General features: G+C 43.2%; 1 protein-coding gene across 3 annotated transcripts in view; it reads left to right on the top strand.

Annotated features, from left to right (window-relative positions):
* Positions 1-20,852, top strand: part of LOC111865912 (facilitated trehalose transporter Tret1) — a 56,748-nt gene that overhangs the window by 22,395 nt on the left and 13,501 nt on the right. The window contains exon 1 of one of the 3 annotated variants that reach the window (XM_023854354.2): positions 1,868-2,057. The exons of 1 other annotated variant lie outside the window; for it this stretch is intronic. The gene's annotated coding sequence lies outside the window, so the exon portion shown is untranslated. Of the gene's footprint in view, positions 1-1,867; positions 2,058-20,227; positions 20,249-20,852 lie in introns of those variants that run through there. One more of the 3 variants, XM_033752033.1, reaches the window with a different exon arrangement.

Genomic DNA, 20,852 nt, shown 5'->3' with positions numbered 1-20,852 from the left:
TTTTTTTTTTTTTTTGTGAGCCTTATGAAGAATCCATATTTATAGAGCTAAACTGTTCGTATTCAATGGGCGCCGATCCGTCATGGATAAACTCTCTGAGTTCAAATATTGATTTTTCGGACATTATCCATAGCCTCGTTATTTATTTATTTAAAAACAAAATTTCTGAGACTGGATTCTGTCTTCATCTTCAAGTAAAAGCCTACTCAGTAGGACCCACTCGATAGAGCTAATCCCCATGTCCCTTTGAAAGAAATGAATAAAAAAGAGGGCTGTTGGAATTGTCTAAAAGTTAATAAGTTAGTAATGTACCGTCTTCACAAACCGTTTAGCACCCAATATGAATACGCGTATAATCCGTGCAGCCGTTCTGGTGCTATCGAGGCGCACATGCAGTAACACACTCGCAGGTTACATGCAAATGGAATTCTGAAGCCCGCTTTTTCGTAGTCAGGGGAGCTGTAAACATGACAATCCCTCAAAATCTCGACATGCAATTTGTTCACGATTACAACACATTCTCACGTACTTAACTTAAATGAGAGAATAAAAATCATTCATTCATCAGTAATCTGTCAAGACGAGAGGTCCAAAGTCTCTTCCAAAACAGTTCCTCCACTTAATGCGATCTAGAGCTTTCTCCTTCAAATGAGAATATCCTCTTCTGTCCCCAAGGTCATCCAGCATCTTCTTACGTCTTTCTCCTCGTCTTCTGGTCACTTATATCTGCCCCTCTATCTTTCCTTCAATAACTTGTAATAACAAATATGTATATATAATAATACATCTACTTATTTACGGTTCATTTAATGACGTTATCAGTATTTTCGCTTAGTGGGGGGTGGAGTCCAACTCGGTCCACTCGGCACGGCGGCCACTGATTGGCATATTTTAGCCTGCCCCGGGTGATTATGATGATGGAGATTATGATGAATGAAGATTGGCAGGGGAAACCAAAATACTTGTAGAAAACCCGCCCCAGAGCCACTTTGTCCACCACAAATTCCACTTGACCAGACCAAGGATCGAACTCGGGCCGCGACTAACCGCTTGAGCTATGGCGCGGCCGTTACGTTATCAGTAGCTCAAGCTTCATGACTTGTAATATTAAAATGATGATGAATGGTGAGTTGGAAAAAAGCGATCGGGTCCTATTTGAAGGTACCTTCGTCTGAAGGAGCTTAGGAAAATAATTACAAATCTTCAGCCAGGACAGTCGGTATTCTGGCCAAGGCTCCAACTGAGCATCTCCAGAACAAAGTCAGCAGTATTACTGCTTGAGCCAGCTGATCCCAGAGTCTATTGATGTACAGACATGTTCTAGGGACGAGTGGCGAGCTTTTGTGAGCACAGTATTGAGTCCTCAGGTCCCATTATTATAGCAGGTTCTGACAATTATGGGGGGCGGGAGGAATCATTGAACCTAGCTACACGAAATACATGATTGATACTTTGTGGCTTGAAAATCTATTGCAAATTTTTTGGTTTTTGAATGACTTTAACATTTCCATTGACTTGGCAGGTGTTTTCTTTGAGTATTACAAAAACTGTCGCTCTGTTTATAAGCCGAGTGCCATCACAGTGTCGTTGAGGGCCGGAAGAGAATGTCACAGAACTTCTGGTGCTCCTGCTGAGTGCTGGTTCCCAAATCCTATCAACAGGCTCCTACAGTCCTGTCCACAGGACGCCGATACAACCTGCAGCACAAGAGAGCCGCGCCATATCAGTAATCGCTCGCTCAAACAGTTTATGGCACTGTTTCCCTTGCGAAGGTGGGGAGTATGATGATGACAGTGGAGGGGAGCCTCTCAATGTGACGTCCTGTTTCTTGACATTCCTTTTAAAAGCGTTATATGTCTAACAAAGCTCAAACTGTGCGTGACCATGGTCAGGAAAATGTCTGGTAGCTTCTCCAACAAGGCATTGTGTAATATTAGTGTTCCGTAGTTGGAGGCAGGCGGATATTTGCCTCTGTTCCTTATCTGTGTGCTCATTTTGGAAGGTGACGGGTTCAGAGCCGGAGCAGCAGTACATCAGCTACAAGGAATCGGACACACGTAAGTGGCGGTTTGTGTTACTGTCGCCTCAGGCGGTAGGGAGTGGGGTGACATCGGCTTCGACGGAAGCGATATCCATATTTCCTGATCCTGAGGGGTGGTTATGGAAACTGCAAGAGTTATGATGATCCATGATTTATTCTGACCGTCACGCAGTCACAGGAGCAAGACACAACACAAAGCACAATACACACATGAAAGTAGGAAGAATACTCCGATAGAAGAAGATATTTGTGACTTGCGTATTGAGATACGACATAAGAATGACAAATCCTGAACAGTTTTAATATTTAAAATTTATCATTATATATGACGAATATATATTTTAGTCAATTTAGTATAAAGACAACAGGGCATGCAATGAAGTAGTTCGACGTACATAGAAAAGCACCTGAAGATGGCACTTTAATGCTGAAACATGTAGTGCAAGAGAGAGGAGTAAGGTGAATAAATGTATGCACTGTAAGACGGTCAGAATAAATCATGAACATAAATCAGTGCAACATAACGCTAAAATATAACGTTATGATGATGATGATGATGATGATGATGGTGATGGTGATGACGACGACGACGATTGTGATGATGATGGTTTTGATGATGATGATTCTAAAATGTGGCATTCTTAAAATATTTATTAACGACAGTAATATTAAATTCAGTTCAGAATATTGTGTCACTGTGTCTCAAACTGAACTCTCTGATCACTGAACAAAGAAAGATATAACTTTATGTCCATATACGTATTATGAAAGTTGGTGTGTTATCCAAGGGGAAGAAGGTAGATGGGGGTTGCTTGAGAACAGGCTGCTGAAGGGAAAATTTCGACCTGAGATAGATGAAGAGACAGGAAACTCTAAAAAAAATGGATTACTATTGACGAGCTTATAATCTGTATCCTCCATCAAATGTTGCTAGATCGGTCAAATGTAGTACAAATGTTGCAGATCAGAAATTTCTTAAAAAATTGTTTACAAAATCTGAAGGGAGGAGACCAGAGGGGAGAACAAGGCGTAAATGCGGGGATAATATTAAAACGGATCTTCATCTCTTAATGTGTAATGATATGGACTGAACTAAACACGGTAATGATCATCCAAATTCCATAAAATGAGCTGAACAGCTGAGTGACTGTAATATTCCAAAAAAAGACTTCGCCGCTTGCAGTCAGCTAAAATAAGTGTGAGAATTACAGCTCACTTCAGCAGAACTGCTGACAATTTGGTGCACATCAGCTCCTGTGGTGCTTGCCGCAGTTATTCTTCCCAACGGCGGTCTGAATATATAATTTTGAAGCGATATAAAGGGCCTTAACTTATCCCCAACGATGAAAGCGTAATAAACTGTCAAATCAGGATTCCTTTCCCCAGCCACTGGCGTAATTTAGCATTGAAGTCATCTTGAGTATGTAATTTACGTTCAAATGCGATCGATCACCACCATCTTGAAGAATATCATTCTAGTCTCAACGTCAGCATCCGCTGTTAATGCAAAGTATAAAGTTGCAACGTAAAGTGCCTTATAATAGCTCAGGCTATCATTGGCCGACTTCTGACTGTGGAGGCCCAGGTTAAATCTCAGGACATTTCATGTGGAATTGATGGTGGACAAAGTGGTACTGAGGTAGGTTATCTCCTAGCACTTCGGGATTCTCTGCCATGTATCATTCCACCACATGCACGATTTTCTCTCTAATTTGAAGCAAGAGTAAAAGCCTCCACTCAGTGTTGGTAAAGGGAAATGTTGCTTAATTCAGTAAGCACCACTCAATGAAAATGTATGGCGAAATGGGCATATAGCTCCACGCATTCTTAACCTCGGAACTAGATAGAGGTTAAGTTTCTTTAGTCTGATTTTTTCGGTAATTTTGTCAGCTTCACGCCTCGGCCACTTTATCCCAGCAGGGAAGCCACCTCCCCGACACTCACTGGATAGGAGGCTCTTTGAGCCCCAGAGCCGATCTGGAAGCCACGGAGAAAAAGAAAACATCTTTCCCCTATCAGAAATCGAAACCTTAGCCATCCGGCCAGCAGTCAGTCGCTGTGTAGACTGAGCTATACCAGCTCTGCAGTAGAGACAATGACGTATTGAAGAATGCAGTTTTGAACCGTTCGTTCCGCTTCAGCCTACCCACAACTCATAACGTACCTGTATGATAATTAATGGTTATGGTCCTTAGTTCCGTGAAATTCATGTAGGATTTGAGGCTGTCACAGCTGTTGTTATGAAGAGTACTATATTCTGGAATATAACGCCGTGTAGTCCGTTGAAAGTCAGCCGAAATTTCGGAGTAACATATCGCCTCCATCTTCAGGGTTTCTTGTTAGGTTTATTCTTCAACCTGAAAATGGAGATTATATGTTCCTCCGAAACGTCGGTTGACTTTCAACGGACTTCACGACCTTACATCCCAGAAGCTAGTAATATTCGTAATATTCTTGTTCAATATACATTCATTATTTTATTATTTACTTTTTTATTGCTAGTGGACTGGGACTAAGTCCTTTGTACTGCGGCCACTTCTGGCCTATTGTACCAGCCCCAGATGATAGGTGAGGGTGATTGTGGAGCAATTGGAGGACTGAAGATTGGCACGGGAAACCGAAGTACTCGGAGAAAACCTGCCCCAGCGCAACTTTGTCCACCACAAATCCCACTTGACTAGACCCGGGATCGAACCCGGGCCGCCGCGGCGGAAAGCCAGCTACTAACCGCTTGAGCTACGGCGCGGCCCTCATGACCATGTAGGTACGCAGACTATATAGCGTCGAATGATGAAGTGATGAATTATGAATTAGAAAGGATTATAAAAGAAGCGTTCGCAGCCTAATCGAGACACCATCGTGACGTTTGTCTGGAAGGAGTGCAGAGAAACACGAAGTACTCGTACCTCGGCCAGGGTATCTGTTGTTCCGGCCGGGATTCGAGTCTACGCCATCCCGGTGACAGTCACAACAGCAACATCGCCCCATGTCATTGCACAAGTCGCTCGCTACGTCGGGCAAACTGTTGCATTTGCAGATAGCAGCTCTGCAAAGTTCACCTGCGGTTAATAGAATTACGCAAAGAAAAAGCCCAATGAAATCTTTCTGAGAAGATTCCTGTAACAACAAACATATTTTATCTTATCATGTTAAGTTTCCTTATGGCTCTTATATTGTTTTCGTGTCACACTGAATTTTCATATCTTCCGAAGGCATATTTCATTTTTTATATCAAATACATCCAACCTTATGAGAAATGATACCTAATATATAGAAGTGATTTCTAAAGTTTATGTTACCTTTAGGTACATGCCGGTGTTTCCTTTTTAGCGGCCTCCCCATTCGGTTCTTCCATGGCACTCTCCTCTCTGATCCCTAAATGGAGCCTGATAAATAAATTCAACCGATCGAGGCGGCAGTAGGAAACTGTAGCTCCCGTAAATTTGTGGAACGTCTTAGCGAGCCGTTGATCAGCCGTGTGGCTGCGTGGAGAAAGCTCCATTGTATGCATGGTTCGCTAAGACACACGACAAACTGCCATGGGAAATAAGCGTCAGGAACACAACTCCAGTAGCTTACCGTTATATTCGCCAGTCGAATCACACATAAGGTGATTCTGAATTGTGATAAAGGTGCCCCCATTGAATGGAGGACTTGGAGCAGACAGATTCTAAGTCTGACTCACTGACACCTTTCGGGATATGAACCCAGTATTATGAAGTAGTTGTTATTTAATTTTGGTGATACAATATTGTGGGTTTACAGATCTATGTATGGCTGGACTGTACTGTGTGTTAATGTATAAGGGATTGGGCATTTCGGGAATTCCACGTTGTCACCAATTCACATTCGTTAAAATAAAATTAAGGTAAATGAGATGGGCAGGACATGTGGCACTCGAGAGAGATGTGAGAAATGCATACGATATGTTAATAAGAGAACGAATGAACCACGGCGCATTTCATAGGATAATGTTTAAACCAGTCTCCAAGAAGTGGAGTCTAAAGATTATGATTGGACTCTGCTGGCTCGGAGTAGGGATGTGGCTGGCTATTGCGAAGTTTCATAATTGTCAGCAGCTGAACCTGCTCTGGTCCGTTCTGCTGCTGACAGGTGTCAAGTCCCGGACACCTCGCCGCGTGCGGGTTCTGCCGGCCCGTGGAAGCGCTGCCCGCGGAACCATCAGCAGGACCAGGCGGTCAGCGCTTCTCTCCGGGTGTAGACAGGTTTCGGCAATAATCTCGGCCCCGAGACCGCCTCTCCTGACTAAGGTTTCTTATGAGCTCCCTCTCTTCCTCCAGGCAAGTCCCAGTATAGTGTACCAAATCAGGAAACATCCGCTTTCCGGTTCATTGTCCACTAAGCATTGTCATCCCTAGACATTGACTGGGTCGCAAAATAATCCACCAAAAGTCTGAGCTCCGGAAACCGTTGTTAAATAAACCACGAACAAATAAATAAAAAAGTAAGTAGCATATACATATATATAAATATAAATAATTAAGTGAATAAGTATACAAGTAAATAAATAAATAAATGCAACCATAAATACATAATCTAATGTTTTACAAATAGGTAAATAAATATATAAATTAATACATAAATAATGAAGATAAGTACTTAAGTAAACACATAAATATTAACATGAAAAAATAAGTGTATTCATAATTATAAACATAGGTATATGAGTAAATAAATATAAATAAACATAAATATCAACATAATTATATAAGTGATAAATAAATAAATACCAAATATATAAGTAAATATATAAATACATAAATATTAACATTCGTTCATAAGTATATACGTAACANCGGGCCGCCGCGGTGGGAAGCCAGCGACTAACCGCTTGAGCTATGGCACGGCCCTATGCTTAACAAACTAAGCAGTACGCCATGTTGGCGCATAGGGAAATGGATGTATAGATCCATATTTCCTTGACCTCGGCATTAGATGGAGGTGAGTGGTCAGCTTCACGCCCCGGAGAACGAACCCCCCGGTACCCGCTGGAGAGGAGGCTGGGTGGACTCCAGAGCCGGTCTGGACGACGTGAAGAAAATTCTTTACTATACTGGGACTCGAATTCCGACCCCTCAGTCGTCCAGGCCGTAGCCAGTCGCTATACCGACTACGTTAGCCTGGCTCCCGTAGTAAGCACATAAATTATAGTAAGCATAAATACGTATGTAAATAACTACATATATAAATATATATATATATAATTAAATATATAAACGTAAGTACAAACACGCAAATAAATAAATAAACATTGAATAAAATAAATAAATAAATGACGAGGATTCTATTTGCCCCACTGTCACTTTGTAGGTTGTTACATTCTGCTGTTAGCCTGTGAATTAATTTGCAGGTAAGGGTAAAGTTATTCCTATATTTTATTATTAACCAATATGCCATGAAAACTTATGAGGGAGTGGGGCATAGCTCCACCATTGTTGACCTCAGCACTAGATGGAGTTGAGTTGTCAGCTTCACGCGTAGACCGCTTTACCTCCTGGGAAAGAGTCCCCGATACCCATTGTTTAGGGGGCTGGGTGGGCCCCAGAGTCGGTCTGGACGCTGTGGAGAAGAAAAACACATTGCCCTACCGGGAATCAGACTCCGCCTTCCAGCCCGTAGCCCACCGTTAAACCAAGTAAGCTATCCGCACTTTACGAAACCATGTACACCATGTTAGTAAAACAGGCGTAATTGTAATAATAATATTAAAATTGATCTTGCAGAAATACTGGTCTATATGAAGTGTGTACTGAAGATAGAGATTAATGATGATCTGTAGTGAACTTTCGGGCTCAGCAGAATGCAGAGAATTTCATGACTGGCTGAGCGACTACTGGTTGCTCAGTGGGGACTCAACTAATTAATTACCTCCTGTAAGTGTAGGCGATATCAGGTGCGACATGTCTTCACCTGCTCTAAGGCTGGGGTCGTGGACTCGAATCCCACTCTAACCATGGATATGTATGTATGCGTTTCTTCTGCTTTTGAATTGTCTTGTGTAGGCAGCGGCCTTGCTAGGGGCTGATCCCCTCTCCAAGGAGTCCTACCGTTTCTCACTACGATTCCTAGTTTCAGATAAATTCTGAATGGGATCACGCCAAAGGGCCTATCTGTAGAAGATAGAAAGAAGGTGATAATGATGATGATGATGAAATGTACGAGTACGTGGGTTGCGTACTCTGTACATTGTATTTATCCAGATAAACTCCAGTTAACTACGTGTATCTGATCACCATTACGCAACGCAGAACGATGAAGCAGGCCGTCTGACAATAGTACGCAGTGACACGGCTTGTGTATTGCACAAACACGCCGGTACAAGGTTCCCCCCCCCAGAAAATTATGGATAACATCTGTGATACCCAAACCTTCCACAAAAGCTTCCTCACTCCTTAAGCAGCGAAGAACCTGTTCGGAGCTGAAATCCCCAACTTCAAAATCGGGATGTGATAATGTGCTGCGTGGTCAGGACTAACGCACACATAGTCGATATGGAGCAAGGGTGACATGAAGATTGAAAGGGGGAAGCGAAGAACTGCGGAGAAAAGTAGCAGCATGACTGCCACGCAGCCCTCGGCACGATGTCTCACAACTTGGCTGAGGTGTACCATTGCTCTTTTCGCCTTCTTTTTAAGCGTTGCCCCACTTTACGACGAGGACGCCAGAGTTGGCTTTTGGAGGGGAACTGAAAATCTTACTGAACATATGCGGTGAGGCGCTTAGTTTCCGCGGTACATGTCACCATAAAATAGGTTTATATATTTCTGTGCAGTGTTACTTGACACGACGATACGTACATGGCGCGTTGTTACGTGTACTCAAGACACTCCTACACAACAGTGGTGGATTTACAATAAAGTAAAGCACACAGTATAGCCAGCTTTCATTTATTGTTGTTATATCACTACACATTTCGATCTTGACGGAATATCGTTACGTGGTTCGAAATACATAAATAATTACAGGATCACTGAATTCCGAGTTAAATTATTTTCCATAAACTGGACCAATTTTACACGTCGAGATACATGCTGTATTAAAACGTTAAAGTCATTCAGGCTTGAGGATGACGTTACGTGTATCGTATTCGTGTATTGGGGCGAGTGTTGTGTGCGGTTTAAAGAGGAATTCCTTGTTGGTTGGAGGGGTCGATATAGCCGGGTGACGGAGGGTGTCTTACTATTGGTACTGGTCCTCCTGGTTTCGATTGCGACGGTACATTTATAATTACATTTTAGGGAGTTATGTGGTTATACTGGCAACTTGGTGAGTCTGCCTCGTCTGTTGTAGTCATAGGGGATGGCTATTTTACGTAGTTGTCGGCTATCTTACGAGGTTTATGTACTCGGATGATCGGCTGTATCCAAATTGTGTTGTATCTCTTCGTTCAAATGTAATGTGTCGACATTCCTGAGCAACGTGTACACAAACTTCGGTGGTTATTGTTGGTCTGCGAGGTCGGTTTTGTCGCGTGGCTAAGGAAGGCTTGTGAGACAACTCGAACTCGATGGATGTACAGTTATGCCGGAAACTATCTGGTGACAGAAGAAACAGAGAGAAAGGAGTTTGTATTAGCCTGCAGAAGGCGCTCAGAGCCAGGGAACGGAGTCACATCTCAGACGAACAGTCGGTTCTGCTGTCCCTACCCCCCAGTAGTCGCCCTATTCTGCACACGATGTTGGTTGCTTAGCGATTTTGTCACCCGGAGACAACTGATGACTAGTATTAACGCCACTGCGTAGTCTGGGGCGTGCTCCCAGCAGATCAGCCCTTGCCGTGAGGGAAGTCACAAGCTGGACTACAGAGAGGAGACGAGGTGTGCGGTTTGAAGCCTCCCACCGTTCGCGATACTTAACGTTGTTGTTCGCATAGAAAACTGTGATGAAACTTATGGATCGTGAACTTGATTTACAACATTTATACGGGGAAACCCTTTCGAGTTAGGCTAAGATGTCGAGGAGCGCTTGTGTTGTGCAATGAAAGGATATCTGAACATGCATACAATGACATACATTACATGTATAGTTACAGGTACACTTACTCGTACATATATAGATCCTACAGTTCTATGGTCTAGACTCTAGACCAAGCATGTCCAACTTCAAACAGGTTGTGATCGACTTTATAGTGTCAAAACTGCCAGTGATCTGCCACCCCCTCCTATCGTCGTACCTCACTTTAAGCAAAAATATTGGTAAAAATAACACGACACATGATGTTTTTGTAAAAGCAACTAGTAACTGAGCTGTGTCTCTGATGTCCGAAGATTCATCCAGTTGGAGGGAGAAAGCAGCACAATTTGAAACATCGTTCAACAACTGTTCAGTTACGTTTGCACACATCAATTCTGTTCGCCGCAGAATGGTGTTTCTTGATAATTAAAACCTTCAATAATAGCTATGATCTCTTTCTTATTTTATATTACAAGTGAATTTACATACTTTTTACGTATAATTTCCTTATAGGCCCATGAGATCGGCCACAAATCGTCCCGCGATGGACGCGTTGGACATGTCTGGTCTAGACATACAGATGTGCACGTATACACATACACATACATACGTACATACATACATGCATACATACACAAATACATACGTACATTCATACATACATACATACTCACACAAACACACACACACATAGAACTCCTCGCCACATACCAACAGTAGTCTTTCTGCGCTGCTTATCGACAATATAGCTGTACAGTACGATTTTTTCATCAACAACAATCAATCAAGTAGATCGATAGGATGGATATTTCAGATGACCTAAAATTCATACCTTGTAGATAAGCACGAATAACATCACGCCTTCGTAGGGGTCCCCACTCCCACGCACAGGTGTAGAATAACACAGCGCTGTACAATTGTACTCACAAGTCAGTAAGCATTGCGCGGAGGGGATACGGTAGGTATCGTGTTATTAGGAACTGCACTCTAATCTCGCCCCTAAGCTACTCTTGGGCAACTCATTTGTACACTTTGAAGCGAAATGGTGTATGTAAGAAGTAACCACGTTCCAGGTTGACTCGGGCGAAAAAGTATTGTTATCCGGCTAGAAATTACTGGTAATGACTGTACGTTTCTAGAGACCTACACTTCAAAACAAGTGATGTTTTCTCTATTAGCAATTAATTATAACATATCATGATCTCAGATGTTTTCAAGATATGAATCAACATGTACACGAGTAGAGATGCCAGTCGAGAGTTCACGCACTCAGGAATGGGCAGATAAAACTCGAAAGGAACCCAGTGCTTGGAACTCGAACGGTGTTCAGCTGAGGAGGAAGGAGATTGCTGTGATGGCTGATTTGTTTTGCAAGGAACTTTTTGAGGTTCTGGAACGCTGAGAGCAGGCTAACGGGAAGGGTTGGGAGACAAGATGGATATTTTCATGGAAACGAACAGCACAGAATTCGTTGGGCCGAAAGTCTTCATGGCTTCTGCAGGGGATGCGTTGCTGTTGTTATAATTCCTATCAACTTTTTTCCACAAAGGTCTGCCTCAGTAAAAAGAAGCAGAACGAAAGCTGCCCCGTGCTTAATTAAGCACCACGCCATGTAAATACGAAAGGATGGGGGGATATACAGTTCCACTCATTCTTAGCCTCGGCACTGGAAGGAGGTGAGTGGCTAGCTTCACGCCCTGGCCTCTTCACTCCGGGGTAGAATCTCGTATCCGTTGGTTAAAAGGCTCAATGGGCACCGAGCCCATGGGGTCACTGCGGATATGTGGAAAAATCCCAAATTTGAGGTTCTCACAGCTGTGGTTATGAAGTGCTCTGTCTTCTAGAATATAACCTCATGTACTCTGTAGAAAATTTGCTTGCGCCTGTTTCACGCTTGTCTCTTGCTTAGGTTATTCTTCAACCCTGAAAATGGAGGCGACATATTTCTCCGAAACGTCGGTTGGCTTTCTACGTACTGCACGGCTTTATGTTCCAGAAGGTAAAACTCTTCGGTAAAGTTGTCTTTTATCGAACCCCGATTAATCCTCGACCAGCCCACAGCTCACTTCGACTGGGCTATGCAGATATTTCATTGTACTTTCGTTTTTGTGACGAACCTGAGTCCCAAGGAGTCAGTAACTAGAACCTGGCGCTGGAAATTGTTAAGACTAACTAACGCTGACAACCTAACAGTGCTGGACTGCATAATTTCAGTCGAAGAGCAGTTGTTCTCGGCCGGGAAGAGGCCCCCAGACCGTATGTACGGAGCAACAACAAGCTCATGGTGGCAATCGCGTGAAATGTCGTCCCAATTCTCGATCCACGTGTATGTGGCTTTGAAGACACACATTAAACCGCCCCTGGGTCTAACCTCAGCGGACCTCCGCCTACCCAGCTAATGGTAGCCTGTAGTCTGCATAGGCACTGAACACGTGTTCCAGAGATATCGAAACTTTAGTTACCGTCAAGGTTTTTTTTTAGCTTTTGTGTTTAATTCTGTTATTACAAAACTTATAAGGCCTATGTGGGAAATTCAAAATTAATAATAATAATAATAATAATAATAATAATATCTGGATATCACTACAGGCCGATGTTACAACAATACAATTCCGTACAGATATGACATGTTTTAGCACATTCACAACAAGACTTGCAAAAATGCGTCTAGTATCTTCTCCATGCTTGTCCCCCTCGTCTTCTGTCTGTCTGTCTGTATATCCTCAGGGAAAATCCACTGAAAGGATTTTTATGAAAGTTGGGTTGTCCAAGTTTACTGATCTCTTCAGTTTTGGTTAAAATCGGACAACAATACCGGACACTGTACGTGAAGGCCTACATGCATTTATGCCCGGATCTCCAGCGTTACCTCGCAAAATGTTTATCGGAACGAAAAATGTTTCACACAGAAGTTGTTGAGAAAACTGAAACATGCATTTTATGTTCAATACATTTTTTTTCTATAAGTCCTACAATGCTGGAGATAAATCTATCCCTGTAACAGGCCGTAAAGACCCATAGGGTTGTGAGACGTCGAGGTTCCCACATTTTCTCTTGACAATCGGCTCACAGATGGCGGTAAGTTTGTCAGCCTTACGCGCCGGCCGCCCTTTACCCCCAGGAAGATTCCTGTACTCATTTCTGTTAGAGGCTGAGTCTACTCCAGGTGCATAGTGCGGCTGGAAGGATTAGGTCAATTAAAAATCCACCTCATGGGGAATCGAACCCGCGACCTTCCACCTCGTAGCATAGTGCCTCAATATTTGGATATAATGAAACAAAATTGGCTTTTATAGTGCCATATCGTAACTGAACTGATTTTGCCACTGTTCAACCCGCCTGTTTCACGCGTCAGAAGTTAGCATTCAGGATTCGAGTGAGAGTTTAGAGCAAAGGATGGGCACGCCCCAGAACTGCTGCGCTGCTCCAACGTTTCTCAGCTCATTATCCCGGGTACTGTTTAACTAGGGCAGCAACAGGTTCTGCCTAGCGTTCAGCACTGCTGATAAGGCTCGCTGAGACGCGGATCAGTGTAAGATAAGGAAGCCGCGTTTAATCAGAAGTCTTTGTGTTATGGTGACATTTATCGTTACCTACAGACAACGTCCTCATGTGAGAGGTTATCAGAGAACAAAAAAACATCTGTTGAAACTTGAGGTGACAAGATTGGGAGCCCTCTGGTGTTAATGAAACCGGTAGGACACAAAAAGCTGGCGTTAATGTCTTTCCCACGTCGCATGTCCGAGCGCCAGCCATGTTGTTACTAAAGACTGTAGGAAATTAAAAATTACGGGATTATGGCGGTCTTGAATGGCATAAGTCTGTCATCTGGTTCCAAATCGGGAGAGGGATGCAACGCAAACACACAACCCTTTTTCTTCCTTCAGAAGGGAACGTGGGTCGGGCTTCACGAGTTGTTGGCAGTGCACAGCGAGGGGCATATGCAGTCAGACGGTGCCTGAGCGCTTTGCGATAGCGTCCTCTCTGGCCATCGGCCGCGAATAAAGGAACAACTGATATGGAGGGATGAATTTAATTTTCTTCAGATTGTGACATTCTGGGTCGTGACACCTTGTAGTCTTCACAACCGAAGATGGAGGCAATATGTTCCTCCGAAATGCCGATACCCGCCTACAAGACTATGAGTAAAGTAAAAGGTAAAGGTATCCCTGTAACAGGCCGAGAAGGCCCATAGGCTTGTGAGACGTTGAGGGTCCCACATTATCTAGACAATCAGCTCAAAGATGGCGGTAAGGTTGTGAGCCTTACGCGCCGGCCGCGCTTTACTTAATTATTTAATTAATCCCTGGTACTCATTTCTGTTAGAGGCTGAGTTAACCCCAGGGCTATAGTGCGACCGGAAGGATTAGGTAAATTGAAAAAAATCCAGTGACCTCATCGGGACTTGAACCCGCGACCTTCCGGCTTATAGCATAGTGCCTCAACCAACTACGCTACCGCGTACCCCACCTACACCACAGTGCGTTGTCAAAAAAGTAAGAATCTGAAAGCTCACCGCCGCGAAATTTTAATTTTATATTAATTTATTTGATGACGATGTTTCATAATTATAGATGCTTTATAAGGTCACTTCATTTCCTTACGAAAATGAGAGTACGTTAAAGAAACAAGCGATTGTTTAGGGTTAGGAAGAGCCAACATACCTCTAAACTCGTTAACTATTCATATTTATTTATTCGCTTTTTTATTTAGTCGTTGTTTGTTTAACGACATTTCCAGTATCGCAGATTATAGCGTCGAATGGTATGATAGGAAAAGGATGATAAATTGAACATTCCGTGAAGGAAGCGGGTGTAGCCTGTTTCGATGAATTTTCCCGGAATTCGCCTCGAGGAACTAAGGAAAATCACAAACACCCTCAGCCAGGATGGTCCCGGCAGAGAGCCGAATCGAACATTCTCGTAGAACCATCGCTTGAGCCAACTTGTTCAGTCGGCACTGTGCTGGTCACTTGCTACCACGGCATGGCGCGTCCTAGGGTAGCTGCGAAGTTAGTGAATGGACAGTCGGCACTGTGCTTGTCATTTGCCACCACGGCATGGCGCGTCATAGGGTAGCTGCGAAGTTAGTGAATGGACAGTCAGCACTGTGCTGGTCACTTGCTACCACGGCATGGCGCGTCCTAGGGTAGCTGCAAAGTTAGTGAATGGACAGTCAGCACTGTGCTTGTCATTTGCCACCACTGCATGGCGCGTCATAGGGTAGCTGCGAAGTTAGTGAATGGACAGTCGACAAGGAGTAGCCCCCACAGGAAGCGGATCGTTTGGAACCTAAGCAAACACAAAGAAACCAGGTCTGCCACTTGCAATGAGAAGGTTGGTCCAAGTGGGTAGAGCCCGTCTGGGTGAGGGGAGGCGCTCACAGCTGGGATGTGACGCTGTATAGTCCGGCAGAAGTTCATCGAGATCTGCAGGAAAGTACTCCTTCCATCTTCAGAAACGACAAGCAACATGCTTGTCGCAGCTCACTGGTTGCTCGCTTGGTTTATTCTTCGACCCTGAAGAAGGAGGCATTTGTGAACTTCTGCCGGACTTCACGGCGCCATATACCAGAAAATGGTACTTATTAAAGCGGCTCTCAAACAAGTGGAGTGTCATAGTTCATTGACGGGCTCTTGTGATCAATGTACTGAATATTTGTTTTCCATAAATGGAGGTATTTTTGAGCCCTCGAAATTATTATTATTATTATCTGAATGTTGAGTTAGCACACAAATAAGTAAGAATTAATTGAGTTATTGTTATTATTAACTTTTATGTGTGTATGTACGCGTATAGCCCTTTCTCGCCACATAGCGGCATAACCACTGGAAATGTATGTGTACTTATCTTACTTTTCTCACCTGTTAATGATAACTTTAATTTTTCACGGAATTATTATTAATTAATTGATATTATGCAGACTGCCTTATTTTGTATTTCGTTTGTTAGTTATTTTTGAGTCATTCTACGTACTCGTGCTAACTTTGTAATTGGCCTCTGAGCTGTTAAGCTTGCACGTATATAAACAGGAACTGAATTGAATTGAATTATTATTATTATTATTCTTTCTAAATATTTATACTTTACATTTCTCAGTTCTCAAAACAACTTAGATTTGTGTTAATGAAATTATTATTATTACCTTGTTTGTTTGTTTACTTCTCTGCATGAATGTGTTTTTCCTCTAGTGCTTGCCTGTAATTAGGCTTTGACTTCATGATGTGTTTGTCCACAATATAATTACCCCTATCCACACTGTGCTGTGTCTGTAATTGGCCTTGTGGCCGTTGTCTCGGCACATAAATAATAAAGAACTGAATTGAATTACAACGAAATTAAAGAAGATAGGTAAGGCATGTAGCACGCTTGGGACAGATGATATTTAAAAGTCTGGTCCGATAACATGGAAGAAAGAGTTCGCTTGTAACTTCTAATCGTAGATGGGTGGCTAATGTATAATACTGTAACGTAACGTTGCTAGGTAACTGACGGTTAAACACCTTGCGAACGAATACACGCAAGGCAACAATGGGAGTGCTGCGTTTTCTATGCGGCCGGCACCGTGACCATTGCTATGCAATCGCTCGGTAAACACGTTCCAATAATATGGGCTGTTTTCTGTGCGTGGTCGGTGCGGAGGCTATATAACGACAGTTAGAGACTGTTTGGAGGCGGGGGCAAGTACCTCCACCGTGACCCTGCGAGTCGTAGGAGGCGACGAAAAAGGAAGTCTCATATCTGAGATAGTAAAATATGGTCGCTAGTCCGAAGGGACTCGGACCCGAGAAAGGCTGAGCTGGCAAGGGACAGCAGCATATACAAAAGACCGACCCGTCCGCTCGTCAGAGAGGACGCCCCACTAAAACAAGACAGTAATTGTCAAACAGTAATAAATATATGGTCATGAGCCCCAGATGGGGCTCGCCACCAAGACTTTCTGACTGACTGACCGTTAGTCGCAATGTTAGTTAGTTATTGGAGAGGGTGGGTTTCCCCGTGCACTTAGACCGGTATTGGTCCATTGTGCTTCCCTCTATGATATTCTACCTGTCTCTGTACCCTGCCGATATTGGTGCGTACCATCAGTCCCGCCGAGCAAGCGAGTTCGGCCTCCACTTGCTTGGTGGTGTCTATAATGCTTCCCCCATCTATCAGAGGCGTTAGGGACTACTGTTGGGCGGGAAACGTCCTTGAATTTGGCTCAGTGATCTCCTTAGGAGATATGAGGTTCTTTTACGTGCCGTAAAGCTACGACACGGGACACACGGCTTAAAGTCCCTCCCGGAGGACTTGTTCCATGAATTTTTCCGCCCTTAAAAATTCAACGACCTCCGCCGGGTTTGAACCCGCGTACCACGAGTCATGAAGTGGGAACGTTATCTCTAGACTACGGAGGCCGCTTTAGTCGCAATGTAACTTTGACTTTGATAGTTTAGAGTGTGTTTCAGAGTATTTGAGAGTGTCTGAGTGTTTAAGTAACAGCAACGGGAAGCTCATAGAAGACCAGTGAAGATTTTAAGTGTGAGTTGAAGACTGCGTTTATGTATAATACTGGTAGAGTGTGATCCAGTATCCAGTAAGACTGTTACCCGGAGAGGACTAGAGTGTGTATGCAACAGTGAATTATGAAGTGTGTGTAAATTAGCGATAGCGCTGTATTTAAGTGTAATTAAGAGAGAGTGTGTCACCAATGTGCTAATAAATCCAATCATCCGAACTAGAACCCGTCATTTCGTCACGCGTACCACCCTACACGTGACACTATTAAAGTGAATCTGAAGAAGGGGCGGGTAAGCGTGGACTAGATTCATGTCGCTCAGCAGCTGAGTAATATCTTGTCAAGAAGGATTCTGGTGTGTGTCAGGAATCAGTTGAAGGGTCCGTACCTGATTAGAATATCTGGACATACAAGTATGTTCACTGGTAACCTGACTCCCAGGCGCACATCAGTTCACGTCTTATCTCCAAGCTTTAGGCAACATCCCAGTCTCCCCTCCCCTCCTTGTTCTGTATTCAGAACATTTCCACGTGCACACCGCATTTGTCCGCATGGTACATCAGCAGACATCTGGTGTAAAGATGTGCGTTGGATTCAGCTGGCTGAGAATCGAGAACAAGTATAGGCCCTTGAGTACACGGTACCGAACTTTCGGTTTCCATGAAAGGCGGTAATTTTTTGACCAACTAAACGGCTGTCAAGTGACATGAGTCACATTCTGTAACGGGTTACCCCTCTGCCAATGTTAAGCTAACAGGGAAGTCAACAGTAAGCTTGACAGCCCTGACTAAACCGCCATCTGTGATCATTCGGCACAAGGTCTTGCTAAACTGGTATTGTTGTACCTCCTCTTATTGTCGTATTTTACTTCCTATCGAAATTGTATGTTTTACACATTATCAAATGTGAGTATTGTATATCCCATCGAATCTGACGTACACAAACATGGAGCCACCGGTTATTTTGGAACTGTCGCCACGGAATGACCCTTGTTATTAAGCTCCTCATGCACTTTCTCCCCAACCGCATGTCACTTCCTTTAAACCTCTAAAATGCTAAGCCTAGGACTCTTTAAGTCTACTACATTAAGCCTAGAATACTAACCAGGCCTATAAACTGACCCTGTTTTACACAGTTCTCTTCCCTAAGTATCGTAAAGCCTCAGAAGGAATTTACCCTGTTGTAAACGAACCCGAAAATCCTACGTCATCGCAAAGAAGCAGATATTACATTCTTCTTTCAATTGGTTCAAAGCAATTGATATCCTCAAAACCTACTTGCTTTATATTAATTTGTGTAGCATATTGTCACGTGAGGGAGTGGTTATAGACGGGGTTTGGATTGGATTTATTTACCACTTTAACAAACGACTCTTGACTACACTTAATTATAGCGCCATCTCTGATCTCCACACTTTACAAATCACTACAGCCCGCGATAAGCCCTCAGTATGCTGTCACTAGTCGTTTCCCGGTAACGGTTCTTAACAGTTGAGATTCAGGTTCTATTCTCAGCTGCACCGAATAAGTCTTCTCTTCCCAGATTCTCTTACATCTTTTTCTGTACCGAACTTCCAAACCCGTCTTGGTTATAACATCTCGGCACGGACCGCCTAGAAACACCGTTCATTGTTGTACTACAATTTTTTCCGTGGAAATGTGTTTGTTTGTGAAGGCGTTACTCAGTAACGGTTGCGTATACTGGCTTATTAAGAATCTGTTGCGTAGCAGCGGGTGTTGGTCCATTGTTTGTTTCGAGGTCGGTAGCCAGTAACTGTTCTACATGCTACAATAATTGGCCTTGCTCTCTGGTGCAGGGTTCTTCCATTTTTTGGATTTCAACAAAAGCTGTGTGCCCATATCTCACACTCAGTACACCTCGAGTTCGCATCTTAAACAACCTCATGAAAGCATGACAGTATTTCGGAACTGTATTTTCTTTACATCTTCAGGAGGAGAGGGTATAGTCTGATGAGCCCCTTTATTCAAAGCCACAATCACACCCTGGATAGCGACAGATTCATAAACCAAATGCAGAAGTTAGTTACAACGAGAATCTGCTCGTTTCTATAGTCTTAATATTGTGGCGTTCCGCCAGGAAGGCCGGACGACCATTGCTGGTCAACGGCTAGCAATTCCTAGGCAACGAAACAAACAGACCGTTGCCTAGGGAAATATTTAAGCAACGGAGACCGAATTGTTGAGTTCCCACAGCAACGAATGCGCAACAGTAGGGCGTCAATTGTTAGGCAATGCATGGGTAGACACGCCTGACAACAATACGTGATATCCGTCGCTAAGCAGCGATGTGTTTTCTGTGGGAGGTCCATGCCGAGCCTATATAGGGGGCAAAATGAACACTGTTATGTTGGCAACTCTAATGTTACAATATAATGCTAGATTTGGCAACATCGTAGTAAATAATTTTCAATAATAGACTGCGCTACATGCTCTGTTCCTAATTTCTCTGTTGTTATGGGTTAATACGATTATGTAACAACAGAATTTCTCTATTGTTATGTGTTATCATGGTTATGTGAATGAATATATATAAAACGCTTTTGTGTATGAAATGTTAGTCTTAATAAAGCAGGGTTAGATTGAACACTGATTCTTACTTATCATTCGATTCAGCGAGCTATAAGGGAAGAACCGAGAACGCAAGCTCCACCGAGAATTGCCGTGCAAGAGTCGAAGAGGGAACGTGAAAGGCGTTACTGAGAGTGGACATAATTGTGAGTGTAAACAAATAATTGTCCAATTAACATTCTCCTAATCCGAAACCCATCGTTTCTTGTCGCGTTATCTAGGAAACGCGCGACAATATTGTAAATTTATCACATTTTAACTTCGCCGTATTTGGCTAAATTATCTCTATAATAAAGTGTTTCAACGTGTTTCTTTCGTGTTTCCCTGTCGCTACTTTCTGAAGTTCTGTTATTCTCCCGGCTTACTTCAGCATCGAGCGTCACACTGAGGACAAACTGAGAAGTAACTGGAAGCAATCGTGCCCCTAGAAGTGTGTCTGGAGAGACTGATGAAAACCACACAAAAACCTTCTGTCGGGTAGCTAGCGTTTCGTCCGAGTTTCGAACTAGGTACCTTCAGAATACAAGTCTTAGAGCATTATCTATAAATCAATATGTTCGGCGATTGGTAACCTCGACGAATAACGGAGGAAATCCCTCCAGGAACAAGATACCACGCCCACTTCTTCTAAAATTCCTTCCAGTTTATATTTAACATTGTCACTCAGTGCTACGAGACAGCCGACGGTACAGAGCCACTGATGTTTTCACAAAGAACAAAGACATGAATGCAATATATATATATATATAT

This window comes from Cryptotermes secundus, unplaced genomic scaffold (genome assembly GCF_002891405.2).
Source record: "Cryptotermes secundus unplaced genomic scaffold, Csec_1.0 scaffold1826, whole genome shotgun sequence".
NCBI lineage: Eukaryota > Metazoa > Arthropoda > Insecta > Blattodea > Kalotermitidae > Cryptotermes > Cryptotermes secundus.
The sequence above is the reverse complement of the archived record's forward strand: the minus strand, read 5'-3'. Positions and strand labels throughout refer to the sequence as shown.